The sequence below is a fragment of the Triturus cristatus genome, chromosome 9, assembly GCF_964204655.1.
Source record: "Triturus cristatus chromosome 9, aTriCri1.1, whole genome shotgun sequence".
NCBI lineage: Eukaryota > Metazoa > Chordata > Amphibia > Caudata > Salamandridae > Triturus > Triturus cristatus.
In genome coordinates, this window is record NC_140592.1 from 601,001,381 (window position 1) to 601,020,976 (window position 19,596).

The following is a 19,596-nucleotide window of genomic DNA, read 5'->3' on the forward strand; positions in this document are numbered from 1 at the left end:
AGAACTATGGACACCCACAGATGTATCCTTGGCCAGGCCCGCTCGGACCAGTACCATATCGTGACCCACCACAATACCCTGCAGGACAGACCTTCCAACCTGAATTCAACCAGCATTTTTTAGGACAGGGCGGAAGGAGAGGCAAAAGGGGCCGACAAGGCAACAGGAGAATGCAATGGGAGGAAGACAGACCAGGACCACAGACGAGGAGCAATACCAAAGGCCAACAACAACCAGGAACCAGCACAATGAGGGATTAATAGTGAACCTCACAGACACCACCCTCACTAATGATGTGTTGACCATCCTATAGAAGGGCCTGGGATTTGTCCCAACTACCCATCTGGATGAATTCCAACTACGATGTGAATTGGGAGAGTTTTTCAGGAAGATCAGGCTAAAAACCTTTTTTCTTAACAAAGAAGAAACTACTAAAGATGGGAACTACATAGACCTCAAACTTAAATCTACCTTCTATCCACCGTCAAGTCTGATGTCCCCGGAAGTACATGCCTTTGAGGAGGCCATGATAAAAGAGGTTGAAGAACTCCAGCCACAGAGGAATGCCTATAACAATTTGAGTAACAAGGAATGCACTGCCTTGGAGAAATTGAAGAACAGGACAGAACTAATCATAAAACCGTCAGACAAGGGATGAGCCACAGTGATCCAAGACACTGGCACTTATAGGACAGCATGTCTTACTCGCTTGACTGACAACAAGTTCTATAAGAAGATCAACAGAGACCCCACACAAAGATTAAGAAAAACCATCTCCACAATGACGACAGATGCCCTTGAAAAAGGCTGGATCTCTAAAAAAGAACATGAGTTCCTGAACCAAGATGAACCACGGATATCCTTGTTCTATAATATTCCCAAGATTCACAAAGGGAAAGTACCTCCACCTGGCAGACCGATTGTGTCCGGAATCGGATCAATCCTCGAACCACTGTCCAAATACACCGATTGGTTCTTACGTCCTTTAGTTAGACGCATAACATCATTTGTGGAAGACACTAAACATATACTCAACCTCCTAACTGACAGTGAGTACAATCAAAATGATAACATCTTGGTCTGCCTTGATGTCGAGGCCCTATACACCAGTATACCCCAATCTGAGAGCATTGCGGTCATAGAAGAACTGCTCAAGAAAGAAGACAGCCCCTGTCGAGTGGATCGTCACCTTGATACGACTACTGAGAACTTTTTCAAATTTGAGAACCAACTATACCTTCAAGTCCATGGTACTTCTATGGGCAGTACATTTGCTCCTAGCATTGCCTGCCTGTACGTGGGCCACAAATCCATTCAGTAGAAATATACTTAAATGGTACAGATACATTGATGACATTTTCATGGTTTGGAAGGAAAAAGAGGAGGCCTTTTGGAGTTCAATAACTGGATCAATCAGTTGAACCCACATTTACGCTTCACATTGAACAAAGATAGAGAAAAGATCTCTTTCTTCGACATCAATATCATTGCTTCTAACAGCACATTGAGCAGTTCACTCTATACAAAACCCACTGACAGGAACAGCCTGTTAAGGTTTGATAGTGCACATCCACGGGCTCTCAGAGAAAACCTACTGGTGGGACACTTTCTACGTATCCGTAGCAACTGTTCAGAACTCATTGATTACAGGAAGGAAGCTCAGATACTAACAGAGAAACTACAGCAAAAGAAGTATCCCACTAAAATTATCGAGAGTGCCAAGAAAAGAGCATGCAACACCCCAAGAGAGGCCCTTCTAGAAACCCAGGAAAGAATCCAACCACAGCAAATGATTTGTGTCACCACCTTCAACACGTCCTCGAATGACGTTAAAAAGATTATCAACAAGAAGTGGACAATAATCACATCAAAGAAACTAACATATGAGAAACCCATGTTCTCATTTAAAAAGAATAGAAGTCTAAAAGACTCCCTTGTCCACACAGACACATACCAACCGAAAAGTGACAGCCAACTGACATTGTGGAACACCCCGCCGGTCACTGGCCACTTTCCATGTGGGTCATGTGTAGTCTGCAAATTCACTGAATCAACCAAGAGCCTGGCCTACACACCCCATGGGTGCAAAGATCCTGCACCAACTGCAACACAGAGTTAGTCATTTATCTCATCAAGTGTCCATGTGACCTTCTCTATGTGGGCATGACCAGTCGAAAGGTCAAGATTCGCATAAGCGAACACAGAAGTACTATCAGGAGGGCTGTCACAGCAACTAGACTTATAGCACACTACGTGGAAAAACATCACAGGAACACTGACATAAGATGGACGGTGATTGAGAAAGTGAAGGGTAGTGCTAATCTGCAAAAGAGACTCTTAGACAAGGAACAACGTTGGGTATACCGTCTTAAAACTCATGAAACAGGATTAAATGACGGCATCCCGTGGAGTCAACTCAACAAATGATTAGGACATTACCCCCACACATCGTTTCATAGATCATAACCAAGATTAAGCATCCACATAAAAATCCCTTTGGCCCTGCATATATAACCTGCCCATATGCGGACTCTGTAAAAATACACACATTTGATCCTCCTCAACTGCTATTGTAACTTACCTTGTGGACTTATGTTACCACCACATATCGTACCTTCCTAAAACACACATGGTAGTTCCGGAACTTTATGGACCTGTTACAACTGTCCACCCCCCTGTCCTCAATTGTCCGATTTAAAATCTAAATCAGTTAGACCAGTCTTTACTTATTTACTTACTCATGTTCTCTACTGATAGATACCCATGCATCCTCCCCCCTTTTTACCCTCTCTTTAATCAATTACATGGGCACTGAGACAAACATTTTTGTTGTCTTTTTTCACATGTTTCACGTTCGCTTTAACATTGACATGGGCTCCGAGACTATTCTTCTCATTCTGATTACTGGGTCTCAACTTCAATTCCCATAATTCCCAGCCCGCTCCCCATGCACCCATGGCAACGCCGTAGCGTCACTTCCGGGAATCCCGGGGGGAGGCGGACTTCCTCCTCCCCGGGTTTCACCGTGCTACGAATACAATCAATCAATCAAAGTATGCTTTATTCGAATTTCATTCATAAAAGCAAGAGACAAAATACAATATAAAACAAATACATACAAGAATTTTTAAAACAAAATTAAATTTGAATCATTGGCAACAAAGTGCAAAGCACACTTCAAGAAAGATTTTTAACTCAGATTATTAATCCTGTATGCGTGTACTGTTCTATTTGTATCGGTAAGGAGAAAAATGTTAACATACATAAGTTAAAATAATCTAGAAAATGGCACACAAATAAAAAACGAGAATAAAACATGGCAGAGAATAGTCAAATAGCTAGCAGTCTCTGCCGTAATTAAGAGAGTAGTTAAATAACTAGCAATCTCCTTCTGATTGACCACGCCCAACCTAAATACTTTGCGGTGGCTACTGAAACCCATATCAAAGTGCTTGTGCATATGATGCGCAGAGCCACAGTGCTACTATCTGTCCTAAAATTTTTGCACATTGGGGACAGCCAGATACGCCTTGGTACCGCATAGGGTTTACAAGAAAATAAAAAGTGACCAATAGTTTCTTTGGTAATGCCACAAACAGGGCAGGTAGCACAAGATCCACCTTCCCACTTAGCTGTCAAAAATTTAAGAGGGAGTGCACCTGCACGAAGTTGGAAGAGGAGCTTCCTATCACCTGGCCTGGTTATAGTATCCCAATAAGGTTCTAGACAGGGATACATTTTAGCCTCCAAGAATTCACCAGACATTGAACCAGCACTAGAGCTTCTCCAATGTCGGGAGGCAACCATCTCCCAGTAAGCGCTCTTTAAAGTACTTTTAGACGGGAAGATTGCTCTCGCAGGGTCTTCCCAGAGTGGGCGCATACCAAGCTCAATAAGGGATATCTTTAGTGATTTCAACCAACCAATTTTGTGGTATACATCAGATCTTATGATGTCTAAAAAACCCTCGGCATAATGATTAAGTACAGGAGTAGTCCAAAGCCTATGCCAATAAATAATCGGGCGTAATTTAACTAAATCTGTGACTGCTCTTCTACCCAAATCATATTTTAGGGGCAATAGTGGGGTGCTTTTGGGAACACCAGTTGTAGCCCTGAGAAATGTATTCTCCGAGGATTGGAGTGCAGCCACCTTTTCAAAGCCCCAAAGCTCGGTGCCGTAAAGCGCAGAGCCAATAGCCTTTGCTTCATAAATCTGCAGGGCGGGTTTAACAGGTTTAGTTAAGGATTTTCTGTGCTCTGTGCAGATAGCTCCAGACAGTTGCCTATGTCTAAGTGGTGCAAGATCAATATGGTGCCGCCAGCTCTTATCTTTAGATATATGTATGCCTAGGTATGTAAAAGTTTTCACTACCTCTAGCGGGCGATTATTCAAAGTAATTTTAGATTTGAAACTTCGATGGGGGTTAAAAATCATAAGTTTAGTTTTGGCTGTGTTAACCTCTAGGCCATACTCCCCACAAAATTGATCAAAAATGGACAAGGCATGCTGTAGACCGCTAGGAGTTTTCGATAGGATGAGCGTGTCATCTGCAAACATTAAAATAGGGATTTTAATCCCTGCTAAAAAAGGGGCATCCACTTGTGCTGAGAGCATACGGCCTACTACATCGTTAATATACAGTGTGAAGAGCACAGGAGCCATCGAACAACCCTGACGAACTCCCCTTTCAACAGGAAAGTCCGCAGTTACCGAGCCCATCCCCCCCCACTGAATTCTAGCATAATTAGATTCGTGGAGTCTCAATATGAGGGATAATAATTCGTTTGGAAGTCCCTGCTTCTTGAGGACCGACCATAGCATAGAACGAGGGACGAGATCGAAAGCAGCCCTTAAATCAACAAAGGCCGCGTACAAACTTCCCTCGCCCAGCACTACGGTCTTCCATTGTAACAGTGTAAATCTGAAGACCTGATCTACCGTACTAGTAGAGCGACGGAAACCTGCCTGAAAGGGTGAAAGAGCATTAAACTCCTCCGCCCAGTCCAGAAGCCTATTGACGATCACGCGTCCCACAACTTTTTGGATAGTATCTATAAGGCTTATTGGCCTATAGTTACCCGGCTGGGACCGATCGCCTTTCTTAAAAATAGGTATAATTACTGCACCCTGCCACGATGTGGGTACCGATGCACCCAGAGCAATGGCATTCAAAAGAAGATGGATGTACTTACTCCAGCGTTCTTTGTCATTAATAAATAAATCCGCTGGAACTCCATCGAGGCCAGGAGCACGTCCACATGCCACTGAGCCAAGGGCCTTCGTAATCTCAGGGATACTAAAAAAAGTTTCCAGGTGTTGTTCTGCTCTGATTTCTAGCCCCGGACTGGAACTATTTGGGTCAGCATACTGCTCTCTGAAGAATGTTACCCATTCTTCCTCAGGCACATTATTGTATGGGGTCTCTGGAAAACCAGATTTTCCCCACCTAACAATGTGCCAAAACAACCGAGAGTCCCTTTTGTTACTGGCTACCTTTAGCTCAAACCAATGGTGTTCGTCCCATACTTTCTTAGCCTTGGATATGCTAATTTTGTAATCCCTTCTAGCTGATTGGATTACTGAGGTTTGACCGCCCTTAATGGCATTACCCAAGGTTAGACGTGCTTCTCTACACTGTTTGTTGTACCACTTGACGGGCTTAGGGGCTCTAGCTCCATACTTTTTTGCCGGTTTAAGAAATTAATCTTTAATTGTGCAGAAGAGAGTATTATGTATTCCTTCTACCTTGTCTAAGCCAGTATCGAGCGAGCTAGAAAGCTCAATTGCCAGTATTGCTTGATCAACCTGGTCAGATATATCAGCAATGACTTGATGATTAGTTGCTATCTTTTCCCACTTCAATCTATGTAGGTCATTGGTCAGAACGATCGGAGGAGGAACCAACTCAGAAGAGCCAACGGACCGGTTGGTAGGGGGCCACCATTTGTGTGTTGTACACAGGGGATTATGATCACTCTCGATTCTCCCTACAACCTCCATGTCGCATATCGAGGACCACAATCTAAGGCTATATAAAACGTAGTCAATTCGGCTATTAAAACGCCCATTATCAAATGTACTGGCCCCATTCCTGTCACTACTAGTCCTTCCATTCAGAGCTCTTAAGCCCTTCTCGTAGCAGAGGGAATTTAGGGCAATGACATCATTGGTCCAGCGCACAACCACATTAAGCTCTAATTTTGGGACTCCCCATTGACAATCCTCTTCCTCCCCAAAAAGATTGTCTTCATTAACTAGTGGCTCAAATGTTCTGTTAAAGTCGCCCGCAATGACAATGTTATTGTTTGAAGAGTGGGTATCAAGAAGACTGCTCAAGGCTGCTAAAGTCTCTGAGCCCCCTCCCCTATTACTTCGAACGTAGATGTTGTAAATATCCAACATACCTAGGTTTTCTAGGTTCAATTTAATTAGTTGGATATCTCAATTATTAGTTTCTACGACTTTAGTAGATAATTTTAAATTCTGACGAACCCATATAGTTAATCCCCCCATTGGTCTTCCCCTAAGTCCTTTTAATGCAGGCACCGAGTAATTCAAATATCCCTGTACAAAAAGTGGTTCACATAGCCAAGTCTCCTGGAAGATGCACAAGTCAAAACGGTTAACAAAAGATATCCAATTCTCAGAATCCAATTTAGAGGACAAACCAGCAATATTCCAGGAGAATAGATTCCCCATAATAGCCTTAGTACCAGCCAAACTGTCAACCAATGGTAAAATGTCTGGGGCAGGGAAATAACCGTTGGAGGGATCTGTGCTTGCTTGTGATACTGACTTGCTTAGATCACTAGAAGCTAAAAGTGTGTCAAAAGATGGCTTTCCAAGGACCGAGGGGGAAGCCTTAGGGCTATTGAGTCAGTCCACGTCTTCGAGGTTTGCTAATACCTCATACCGATTGCTAAGCGGAATAGGAGGGTTGGATTGGTTAAAAAGTGGATCCCCAATGTTAATATTGGGAACTATCTCATTTCTAGGATAGAAATAGGTTAGTTCCCAAGTAGTGATAAAAGACCTTGTGTGATTAGTGTGCCAATTAAGGATATGACTGACAGCTCTAGGGTCCCTAAAGTTAATTAAAATAGTATCCCCATCTATATTTTTTTGTGTATTTCCCAGCCAGGGTAAACGCCGAACATGTAAGATTTCCCCGTTAATATATGAGGGAAGAGGGCGGTTCTGGGTGAGCCAGTGGATCACCTTGTTTTTTAGCTGAAGATATCCCTCTGTTGTGCCATCTTTTAGAGTAGGGACACCCCCAAGAACTACCACAAGGGGGACAGCTTCTGGTGGCAGGTTAATAAAAGAAGCTCCACATAGTTTAGTGATAGGAGCTAACTTATAACCTTTCCTGTCGTTCGTTGGGCCTTTTTGTGGCAGAACATCAGCTCCCAAGTGATCACTGGTATTATTTGTAATGATGGGTTGCATTGGGTTGGGGATTATAGTTCCACCTGCATTAGTGCAGGTTATCTTGCTGGTACTCGGGTGGATTTGAGAATTAGTCTCACTAAGAGGAGCAGTATGGGGTGCTTCAACAGAACCTAGACCAACAAGAGGCGCTGTATGTAATTTGCAAGAACCCGCAGTTAATTCCATTTTGCTACTCATTAGGAGTTCCACTTTCTCCAGCCTTTTTTCAATTGTTTTTAAACTCTCAACAACGGGTGTCAACAGAGATTTCAGTATCTGGTCTATATTACCCATTAACTCTTTACTACTTATGTCGTTTAAAAAACAAGATGTAGGCTTACCAGGAGAAGATAAATTATCTGTACAATATGTAAGGTCTTTGTCAATGGGTGCCACACCAGAATTGCGGCTACATTTTGTTTTTCTATTCCTTGACAAATCAGAATCTATCTTTCTCCGTTTGTTAGGCAATGGGCCCGTGGATTTGAATTGCCTAGATGGATTAGCCTTGTGGGGTGGGGACTTACTAGCTTGTAATAATGACCCATTAGAAACAACTGGCTCGGCAGTTTGGCTAGGGAGTGTAGTTAAAACAATTGGGGATAAATCAATCAATGTCTCAATGGAATGTACATTTTGAGACAGTACGATAGAATCATTATTACCAGAGGGGAGTGGAGTATCTTTAGGAGAATGCCCACTCATGTCTGGGGAAGTTGCCACATGCTGAGGAGTCGTGAATAGAGGTGTACTTTTGATCAGTTCGATAGAATTACGACGCCTTGCTCTTAATTCAGCAAGTGTAGCTTCACGATCTGTGCTCGTGACAACTTTAAATAAATAACCATCAAGTGTACCCCTATTAGCGCATTCAGCCATATCAATATAACTTGTTACAATACACCACTATAGGAACACATACAATGATAAATAAGGGTGTAATCACAGTCCAACACTATGAATCAAGCCGGATTACTTAAGGAACAGCACAAACAAATGTCAAGGGGGTGAGCCTGGCCCGGCCTCCTTCGGCTCCTGAGGGCTACAGAGGGCCCGCCCTTTGCCCGGGCTTAGCCCGGCGCACGCCTGCGCGCATTCCGCGCCACCGAGGGAACAAGGGTCTTTTATGCGCCTCCGGGCGCGTAGGTGTCGTCAAGGGTCGCCGGGGCACCTGGGAGATGTGGTTTACGCCGCTTCCTGGCCGCGAGGTGGAATGGCGGCAGCGGCAAACCTGAGCCCAGCGAGGGAGCATCAACAGAGCCAGCGGTAAGGGCGGAGGGCAACAAGAACAGCCCCGACTGCAAAGCGGGTCACTCTGGCAGGGTTTCCAATTTTTACACACTTCCGCGCCACCGAGGGAACAAGGGTCTTTTATGCGCCTCCGGGCGCGTAGGTGTCGTCAAGGGTCGCCGGGGCACCTGGGAGATGTGGTTTACACCGCTTCCTGGCCGCGAGGTGGAATGGCGGCAGCGGCAAACCTGAGCCCAGCGAGGGAGCACCAACAGAGCCAGCGGTAAGGGCGGAGGGCAACAAGAACAGCCCCGACTGCAAAGCGGGTCACTCTGGCAGGGTTTCCAATTTTTACACACATTTAAACGCCGTCCTCGCGTCTCGCCAGTGCACGAGCCGAGGACCGGAACCGCAACAGGTTGAGATGCCGGGTGAGGACCTTCATTTAAGTAAGTGCGTCAGCAGTTTCGTGGCACACACTGTGTCTGCGTGCCAAGGCACACTTTATCAACACTTCCCGGGGATACTTTCCATCCCCCCCCTTCTCCTCATTGTTACCATCATCCTTTCCAATACTATTTTTAGGACCACCCACATTATCGCTCCGGTACTATGTGTAACGCGCAGTCCTCCTACAATTGGTAAGTTACAACAACAGCATTAAAAGATGATGGGCATGAGTGAATGAATGTCAAGTCAAGTCAAATAATCTTTATTCGTATAAAATATCCATAAAAGCACAGTTCATCACTACCAATGGCAAATACAATACAAGTTTTTAAAACGTATAAATATACAATATCATCCAATACGAATGCCAAATTACAGTAATAAAATCACAATAAAAAGGTTGGGCAAACCTGCAAAATCTAGCAGCATTAATAACACAGTATGAGGTTTAGACCAATGTGCAAAGTCTGCAGTATGTTACAAATAAAGTGCAATAACATGCAATAAGTCAGACAATGATAGGCATCAAGGTACAGATATAATTTAACTAAAACCCCATTTCCAAATCTACCAATACTAGCAGCATTATCAAACTATTTAGTTACGGGCAATATTAATGACCATTATAAGAGCAAGGGTAAAAGGTGGATTTCACTAGGCAGTGTTACAAAATTTGTGGCACATTAGAATTCGTTCATGGAAGCACGTGAGCGTACCGCAGTTTGTAAGAACGTGCTTACTCGGAATATCAAGTCATCACTTCCTAGCCGTAAAATTTCAAGATATGCTAATTTAAAATCAAAAATAGCCCATGCCTTAAAATAGGGAGTTAAATACTGTTTTGTATATCTAGCATAAAATTTACAAAAAAGTAAAAAATGTAACAATGTTTGTTTACTGCCAATACCGCATGGGCAACACAACTGCTCAAGGTTGCTATTAAATCCTATCGGGAAGCAGAGTGAATATTTTATACTACCATCCCTAAGGCGGAAAAGTAAGCTCCTTTTCCATCTCCCTATGTTCTTCCTGAGATATTTCTGTGGCATATGATGTTGAATGCTCGGTACCTCCAGAAGGGGCATATACCTAACAATCGATGATTTATGGTGCTCGATGTTCTGTCTTTCTTTATGATACAAGTCGTACAGCGCCCCCCTGAGTGATTTTGTACTTATGCCTTCCAGTGCTAGTGGACATAAAAAAATGTGCTCCAACTTCACACTGGCTAAACTGTTTTTAACTGCAGCAAGCCAGGGTATACTACCACCCTTATCGCACTTAAGGCAATCTAAAATTATCTCTCTTGTTAAAATTGCCGCAGGGTTCTGCCATATTTTTAGCCAGAATATAGCTGGACAAGATCTGATAAAGTCCTCCACATAATATAGGTTCAATTCCTTGTGGCATATGTAAGTTGGAGATTAAATTTGAGCCCCAAGAATTTTTCTACAAATTCTATTCTCTTCAATTTGGATCCCGCTACAATTTACATACCCCCAGACTTCAGCACCATAGGTGGCCGTTGATACACATTGCGATTTATATATCTGAATTAAAGGTAACACCACCTCTGCTTGTTTTGGCTGCCGAAGGCTAATTATCGAATTAACCGCTTTGGAAAGTTTGCTTCTGCTGTGGGCTACATGGACTTGCCAAGAGCCTGATTCTGAGAAAACTAGGCCCAGATAAGGAAAAGTACTTGTGCATGTTAGGGATTCGCTGCCTGATGTTATAGAATTAATGCAATGTTTTTTCGGCCCACACGTCATTATATAAGATTTTTTTAAATTAGTGCAGAGGTCCAATTCGGCCATAAAAGACACAAACCCCGTAACTAAAGTGCGAAGTGCGTTGGGGGTGCGGCCCATGAGGACCGCATCATCTGTGTATAAAAGCACGGGGAATAATTTGCCATTAATTTTCGGTTCATAATTGGTCAATTTAGACAGGGAATTATGTAATTCATTTATATAAAGGATAAAAAGTAGAGGGGCTAGAACACAACCTTGTCTAACCCCTCTGCCAATGACAATATCCCCAGAAACTTCCGCATCATTGCTTATCCTCACCCGTGCCTTCAAATCCCTGTGCAAATACGCCCAAAAATGGACCAAAGCCTCATCCAACCCATAATTTAAAAGGATCTCCCATAAACGTGATCTACTAACAAAATCAAAGGCTGAGGTTAAATCCATAAAACCCAAATAAAGTGGAACTTTTTGAGCGATCGTATATTTGCTCAGAATATGATTTAAATTCAAACACTGTTCGACAGTTCCGACATTGCTTCTAAAGCCCAGCTGACAACAATTTAAAATGTGGTTGTCTTCAGCCCATTTACTAATCTTATTAAAAACAACCCTGCCCAAGATCTTCAAAGTATTGTCTATCATGGAAATTGGGCGGTAACAGCTGGGATTGGATCTGTCACCTTTTTTAAAAATGGGCACAATAATACTGGTCGACCAAGTGCTCGGGATAGCCGTATTGGTCAAGTTATTAAAAACATTGCATAAAAGGGGAGCCCAAAAATCTGGTTCATGTTTTATAAGGTCGATTGGTAGCCCATCCGAGCCTGGGGCTTTATTCCCTATACTTTGTTTTATGGCATCCTCGACTTCAATTACAGTTATGGCAACCTTTAAAACTGGGGGGCAGGTATGACTATTAGAGATCTTTGTGGGAGCTGTATAGATTCTGGCAAAGTGCTCCTCCCATGATTCGCTAGTTATATTACAACTTATGTGAGTAACATTCGAGCCCATAGACCTCATGGCTTTAACTTCTTTCCAGAATCCAGTTACATCCTTAAGTGAGGCAGCACTAGCAAGGTTATCCCAGGGTTCTCTCAATATCTCATCTGAGCGTAGTTTAGTTGCTTTCTTATAGCAGGCTCTTAATGATCTAACTAGGGTTATATCCCTAGGTATGGCTGCTAATGCTTCACGCAATTCTCTGTTAGCCCGCGAGCATATGCCATCGAACCGTCTGGGATTCTTGCTTGAGTTGGTAACAGGTCATGAGATTATATGTTTGATATACCTATTACATTCACAGATGGACAGTCTTGGAGCTAATTTCTTATCAGAGCCCAATGACACAATGAAAAGCTTGTTTTGCACAATGAAGACAGCCTACATTTTATATTTCCAGAAGGATAACAGTCTAAATTGCATGTAACATATTTTATGACCCCCTCAATTGCACATTTCAACACAAATCAGTCACAAAATCATGGGAATTGTAAGGGCACTACTCACCCGTGTTGGTTCTTGAGGCGATGAGTGGGTGCGCAGATCTGTTAGACAAAGAGCCAGGTATTGAGGGGCTTCATGAAGGTGTTCAGGGAGGGTGCGCATGTGAGGTCTGCTGGTAGCTCATTCAATGTCTTGGCTGACATGTGAGAGAAGGATCTTCCACTGGCACTGGCTCCGTGGATGCCAGGGTTTTCTGCCAGTGATATGTTTGCACATTGGAGTTTTCATTAGTGCACGAGGAATTTGATTATGTCATTGGGGTATTTTTGTCCGTGGTTGTGTATGAATTTGTTGGCGTGAAGAATGATTCCGAAGGTGACTCATTTCTCCACTGAGAGCCAGTGGAGTCTTCGTGGGTGATGGCTGATGTTTTCATGCCAGGGGATGGCAAGGAGGAGTCTAGCAGCGGTGTTCTGTATTGTCAGGAGTTTGCAGAGTAGGGACTTGTTGATGCCGGCGTAGAGTTCATTTCCGTAGTACAGTCTGCCGGTGATTAGTGTGTGGGTGACTGTCTTACTTGACTCAGGGGGGATCCATTGGAAGGACTTGCGGAGGATGCAGAATATGTTCAAGCAGCTGGATGTGACGTTGTTGACCTGTTGGTTCATGTTTAGTGGTGTGTTGAGTATGATGCATTGGCTTTTGGTCATGGTCTGCAGGGCTTGGCTGGTCTTATGAGGGGGGTCAGCCACCAGGTGTTGTCCCATGCTGTAGGGGTGGTTCCAAGGACGTGGACTTCTGTCTTCTTGGCCTTGATCTTCAGGCACCTGATGCTCATCCAGACTGCGATGTGTTGCATTCCTTACTGGAAACTGAGTTTTGCGGTGGTGGTGTATTTGGTGAGATCGTGGATGAGCTGGGTGTGGTCAGCATAGGATGCGATCATGATGGCATGTTGTTGGACGATGGCTGCAGGTGGGGCCATGTAGATGTTGAAGAGGGCTGTGCTCAGTGATGACCCCTGTGTGACTCCGCAGCTGATTGTCGTGTGATTGGAGATGTAGGGTGGCAGTCTGATCCTTTGCCTTCTTACAGTGAGGTATGATTGGATCCAGTCCATGTCTTATCCTTGTATGTCTGTGTCGTGATGTCTTCTGACTTGTGTGCGGTGGGAGACGTTATTGAAGGCTGCTGAAAGCCAGAGGAGGATGAGGTCTGTGGAGTGGCTGCCGTCCAGGAGGGTGTGGATGTCGTCTATGGCGGCGAGTAGGGCAGTCTCAGTGTAGTGTTTGCTTCTGAATCCACATTGTGATGTGTTGAGGATGGCGTTCTCTAGGATGAATCGTGTCATTTACCTGTTGACATTTTTCTCTTCTACTTTTTCTGCACAGGGGATGAGCGAGATGGGCCACTTGTTCTTGAGGTTGGTGTGGTCAGCTGTGGGCTTCTTGAGCAAGTGCATGACTTATGCACGCTTACAGTCGTCTGGGAAGGTGCATGTCTTGAATAGGGTGTTGATGTTTCATTTTCGTTCATGTGCAACGGCGGACATGGCTCTGTGGTTGATGTGAGGGGGCAGGGGTCTGTGGTAGCCCCCGAGTGGAGCCTTTCATGTTGGAGCCGGTGTCTTCAGCCGTGACTGGTGCCCATATTGGAGATGGCGGGCTGGTTGGTGTCTCAGGGGGGCATGTGCTCCGTCTGTTGCAGACCGTGTGTGGGCCGCTAAGTTGGCGTAGAGCTGTATGATCTTGAGGTGGAAGAAGGTTACAGGCTTCTTCCTGATGATGCCCTAAATTGGATCTTAGACCCCATTTCACACACAAAGTGCATATTTACCCCACATCACGCCCATTTTTCATGATTTACGCCCATTTCACACCCATTTTTCATATTTTACCACCATTTCACAACCTTAAAATGATATTTTCACACAGAAGCAACACTCAAATTCACTATTTGCCACATACGACCCCCTGCAAGTCATGATTTTGCACTGAGTACACCCTATGATTCATGATTTACACCAAAAATACACACTAGTTAATTGATTTGTGGCCCAGTATTTACAACATGAGAAGTCAAGTTTAGCACAATTGACACACTAAGAAGCATCTCTGTACTGAGGAGTCATACAGACCATGAATTGACTTTTCTGATTTTAATTTCACTTATTGTGCAATGTATACTTTTCATGGTGATGTACTTATGCAGTATAGAAACATGCAGACAGGGTATGTGTCTTCAGTTTGTTTATTGGCACAAACGGTGATTGTGGTAAGTTTCCACAGACATATATTTATTTTTGACAGTCACAATGGTCATGAGAAGAAATTGTTGATTAATCTGTTCCTTCGGGCAGTTCCTTCTGCAGTGGCTGTGGGGTGTGCTCCACCTGCATCATCTTTCTCATCATCCTGGTCATTGTCCGGTGCGGCAGGCACTTGGATCCAGGGGGCATTAGTGCGCACACATATATTGTGCAATACACAACATGCTAGGAGGATTTTGTTGACCATTTCTGGGCTGTACAGCAGTCTGCCACCTGTGATGTCCAGGCAACGGAAACGTGACTTCACCCGCCAAATGTGCGCTCCACGATGGAACGGTGCATCTATGTGCAGCATTATACTGCCTCTGGGTCTGGGTGGTGGAGTTTCATAAATGTGTCATCATCCACGAGCAGAGTGCATATCCTTGATCACCTGTAACATGTGATAGTGAAATGTGTGCATTAGTCATTATGCATACTGTGTTGGCATTGTGGATAATTTTGTGGTGTGTGATTCATTTTTTAATCATGTTAGCCATGTGTCACTTCTGACTATTTAGCAGCATCAATGATGCTTACATAGCCTCACAGTTGATCCTCCCCCCAGACATTTAGATTGTGTGTGCTGCGCGGTTGCATCACTGGCACGCCTACTGTGCAACAATTTTGAGCCGATCTGCGCATATCTGCCGGAATTACACAAACACCAGCAGGCACCCTGCCTCTCCTCCCATCTAGTGGTGGCACTAATCCACCCTCCTCGCAGTAAACGCCATGTGAACGTTCAAATGACAAGAGGCCACGCCAGACACAGCTCACATTCAGTTCTGCGTCTGCTGCTGATGCCAGACCTGTAGCACCACACAACACATGCAATTTAATATCCAGAGCTCCCACAAAGCAACAGTCAGCAGCCCCCTCGCCTGCAGGGCCCACAGAGGGCAGTGACGCTTTGCACACACCATCAACATCATCACACACCCCAACGTCCACTTCCTGGACTACATCCTCAGTCCAGAGCGGAGACTCCACCTCACATCCCAAGACTACTCAAAGTCCATTACACTTGGGGAAATGTTTGCTGACATCAGACTGTCCAGACACTTCACCACACTGATACACAAGGCAGGGCACACCTTTACACACGTTTTTGCATTTGTAATATTTATACACTTCATGAACCACACTGAACACACATGTAGTGACCACCAACACATACACTTCCTCGTCCAGCAACCGTAAGACACCCAAAACAACCAACGGAACAAGAAAAATTATGTGTAGCTGAGTTACAGAGGAGATGCTACACACCACCATCAACAGCAGCACCTACAACGCTGCACTCAACCCCAATGGTGCTAGATAGGGTTTTCTTGACATATATCTCCTACTGCGCATACACACTTGCCCCACTATGCGACTCCAACATACAACATGCATTAATGCCACCTTGGTCACCCCCAACCTCAGAGTTGGCAGATGCATCTGCTGACACATGGAGAGGAACTTGTGCAACATTGAGGAAACCATAACAGATAATAGACATAATAGATCTTTGAGAAAGATCCTTCCGTTGCCCCCAGTTTTGGCCAGAGCATTGATTATCCAAGGCCCTATCTTAAGTAGATTTGACTACTGTAACGCCTTACTGTTGGAGTCCCCCAAGTATTTAATCCAGAGATTACAATGTGTTCAGAACACAGCAGCAAAACTTGCATTGTCCAGACCACGAGGTTCTTCTGCCTCAATGTGACTAGCCAAGCTACACTGGCTTCCTGTGCAGCAAAGGATCTATTTTAAATCCCTTTGCATTGGGTTCAGGGCGCTGCATGGACTGGGTCCTAAGCCACTACAGAAGAAACTGGTTTGGTATACTCCTGCCCGAAGTCTCCGTTCCTCTTCCGTGTATCTGGCAAAGGTACCCAGATTCTACAGGGCCAGACTGGGAGGAAGATCCTTTAGTTATGCTGCCGCAAAACTTTGGAATGAACTTCCACTCGCTATTAGACAATGTAGTACCTTGTCCCGGTTCAGGAAAAAAATCAAAACGTGGCTGTTCCCTAGAAACTGATCCTGTTATCTTTGAGTAATGCTCATTTTAGGCTCTTTTTATTTTATTTTTTCCTCTTGCTCCTTGTTGGTCTGTGTTCACATATCTACAGCGCGCGGGGTACCCGTAGGGTGTTTGTCGTGCTCTATAAATATCATATACAATACAATACAATACAATTACCAGCAACAAGGACACCAAGCTTATAATCTCCCTCACCAATACGCACACACCAGACTGGGCTACCAGTGAGGATGACTGTAATTTGCAACATGGATAATCAACAGCTGGGGGGTACTCTACGCAGCAGACCCTTTAGTCCTCATCCTCATACCCAATACATCAGCAAGTGACATCAACTCCTGGGCCAACGCATTTGGCAGCTCCCCAACTCTAGGTACCTAGGCAACGTATTTGACTCCTCCCTCTTCATGCACCAACATGATTGTGGAGTTTAGGCATGTGGTGTGTTCAGTTAGTACTTGCCAACAAGCACTTAATTTTCATATGTGCCAGTCTGGAAGCGCTGGTTTGTGATGCAGTGTTGGAAGATGAATGCATCATGCACACTACCTGGGAACTTGGCTATGACATTGGTGAACAGTCCCCGGGGGTCCACTATTGCCTACACATTCATGGAATGTGTGTGCTTTCTGCTGCGGAATATGTGTGCGCTGTCCGCAGGGGCACAAATAAAACATTTGTGCAGTAAATTGCACCCAACACCAGTGGGAAGCTAGCATTGGCATGGAAGCCTTTCTTGATCTCAATCTGCTCCTGCACAGTGTTGGGGAAGTGAAGGTGCTAACGGGGCTTAGCGCTACTTTTTTTGTCGCTTCGCGGGTCCGGGGCATCATCGATAATAGAGCGATGTTGTGTTAGCGACTTTTTTCGTTAAGTTTTGGTAAGGAATGACTACTTTGCATGTCATTAGTGTTAAATATCGCTGGCATGCAGGGTGATAAGAAATCCAGCTGCTATCGCTGAAAATCTGTCGCTAACGCCTGTTAGCGACGACTTGCTCATCGTGTGTTAAAAAAAACACGTTCCGCTAACGCTGCGATAACTCACTTGATAATATGCCCCCCAATTTTTTAAGCCAAAAGTGGCTTTATTTAATTTTGTCTATCACCTAAAATTGCGTATGTTTTCAATTCAATAGACGCCAACATGGATTTTTTTTTTTACCACATTTTCTTTTCCAAATTTCACAGTTTCCTGTTCTAAAATGTTCTCATGTATGGACAAGGTGCGCTGCAATTGTTTAACAGTGTCTTAATATGTGATGCTGTCTAAATTGTGCAGTAGGGTTTGAAATCCCTGTCAAAGACAATAAAAAAGAACTTTAAATATAATTGTGAAAATGTAGATTGCGTTATTTCAAAGTTTTAATTATGCTGACTCATAAAAGTTGAATGCATCTTCCTGTTTCATTTCCTCTTCAGCTTGTGTCTTCATCTATACAATGCATTACAGGTGGGCTGCTATTTTGAACAAGCTGACTTTATGTCCAGACCACTGTCAAGGAACTATATCATATATTGAAAAGACGCTCATTTCTTACTATACAGTGTGCATTCAAAAGGATTAAAATGAAGAAAAAAAACGAATTTCCTGTGTTCCAAATTCTGCACTTTCAATGGTCATGGCCTACCTCAGGGGTGACTTACATGTATTAAAAGGGACGGTTTGGGCCCGGCTAGTGGGGGCACTTGCTAGGTTGAAATGGCAGTTTAAAACTGCACACACAGGCACTGCAGTGGCAGGTGTAAGACATGTTCGAAGGGCTACTCATGTGGGGAGCACAATCAGGGCTGGAGGCCCACTAGTTAATTTGATTTACAGGCCCTGGGTACACCTGGTGCATTTTACTATGGGCTTGGTAGTAAATCAAATATGCCAATCATGGATAGACCAATCACCAATATAATTTAGTCAGAGAGCAAATGCACTTTAGCACTGGCTAGCATTGGTAAAGTGTCCAGAGTCCTAAAACCATCAAAAACAGATCAGAAAAATCAGGAGGAAGAAGGCCAACACTTTGAGGATAACCCAGCAAAAAGGACCCAGTCCAACAAACAACCATCAGAAAAAATGTAAGTACTTCCTAAAATACTGTAGAGGAATAATCCCTAACACTAGAAAGTCTCTGGTAAAGGTGCATAGGCTACTAAGGGCACACACAAGTACTACTCAGGAGACCTGTTAAATAAGTACCTGATCAATGTTGTCACCTCCATGTTGTATGGATTCTGCTGGTAAAGCAAGACTGTGTGTTAGGAAGACAGGACGTTAGAAGGTAGGGACTGAGTCTCTCTACAATGTCTGTACCTGTCGGCCGCAATCCTGGATAGCACACAGTGCCTCACCTGAACTCCTAACCTTCCAAAATTAGCAGGTGGTTTTGGCAACCTCAACCATGACAATCTAGTCCATAAGGGAACCATATATACAGATCATGCCCTTTTGTCCCTCACTCACTCATGCATGCCCGTTGTAAAAACAAGAAAGAAATGAAGGAAGGTTACAGTATATTTATTGTAACTGTCGTAGTATTTTATAAAGCAAACATGCTGCAATCATTAGGCAGATGCAACTTAACAAAGTAATTAGCATGGTGTGTAGGACAAACATCTTAACCGTGGGAAATTATCTATCTGGCTTATCCTATCCTGACTGTGTAAGCACAGGAATACATGGGCGATCACTGGGATTGGCCATTAGACCACAAATCTGGTGTATGTAGTTAAGTGGTCAACATCATGAATGTAATTTAGTTCACGCAGGGCTGCATGTCAGGCACTGTGATCATTCCAAAGCAGTCCTATCTGCTGGAATCCTCCTCCCTAACCTCCAAGAGAGGTGAACTAGTTTATATGATTAAACTACTGTGTTGGAAAGATGCAGCTGTGCGACCATGTTGTGTCTAATGTTAGGAGCTGTTGCTGAACGAATTGAGAAAA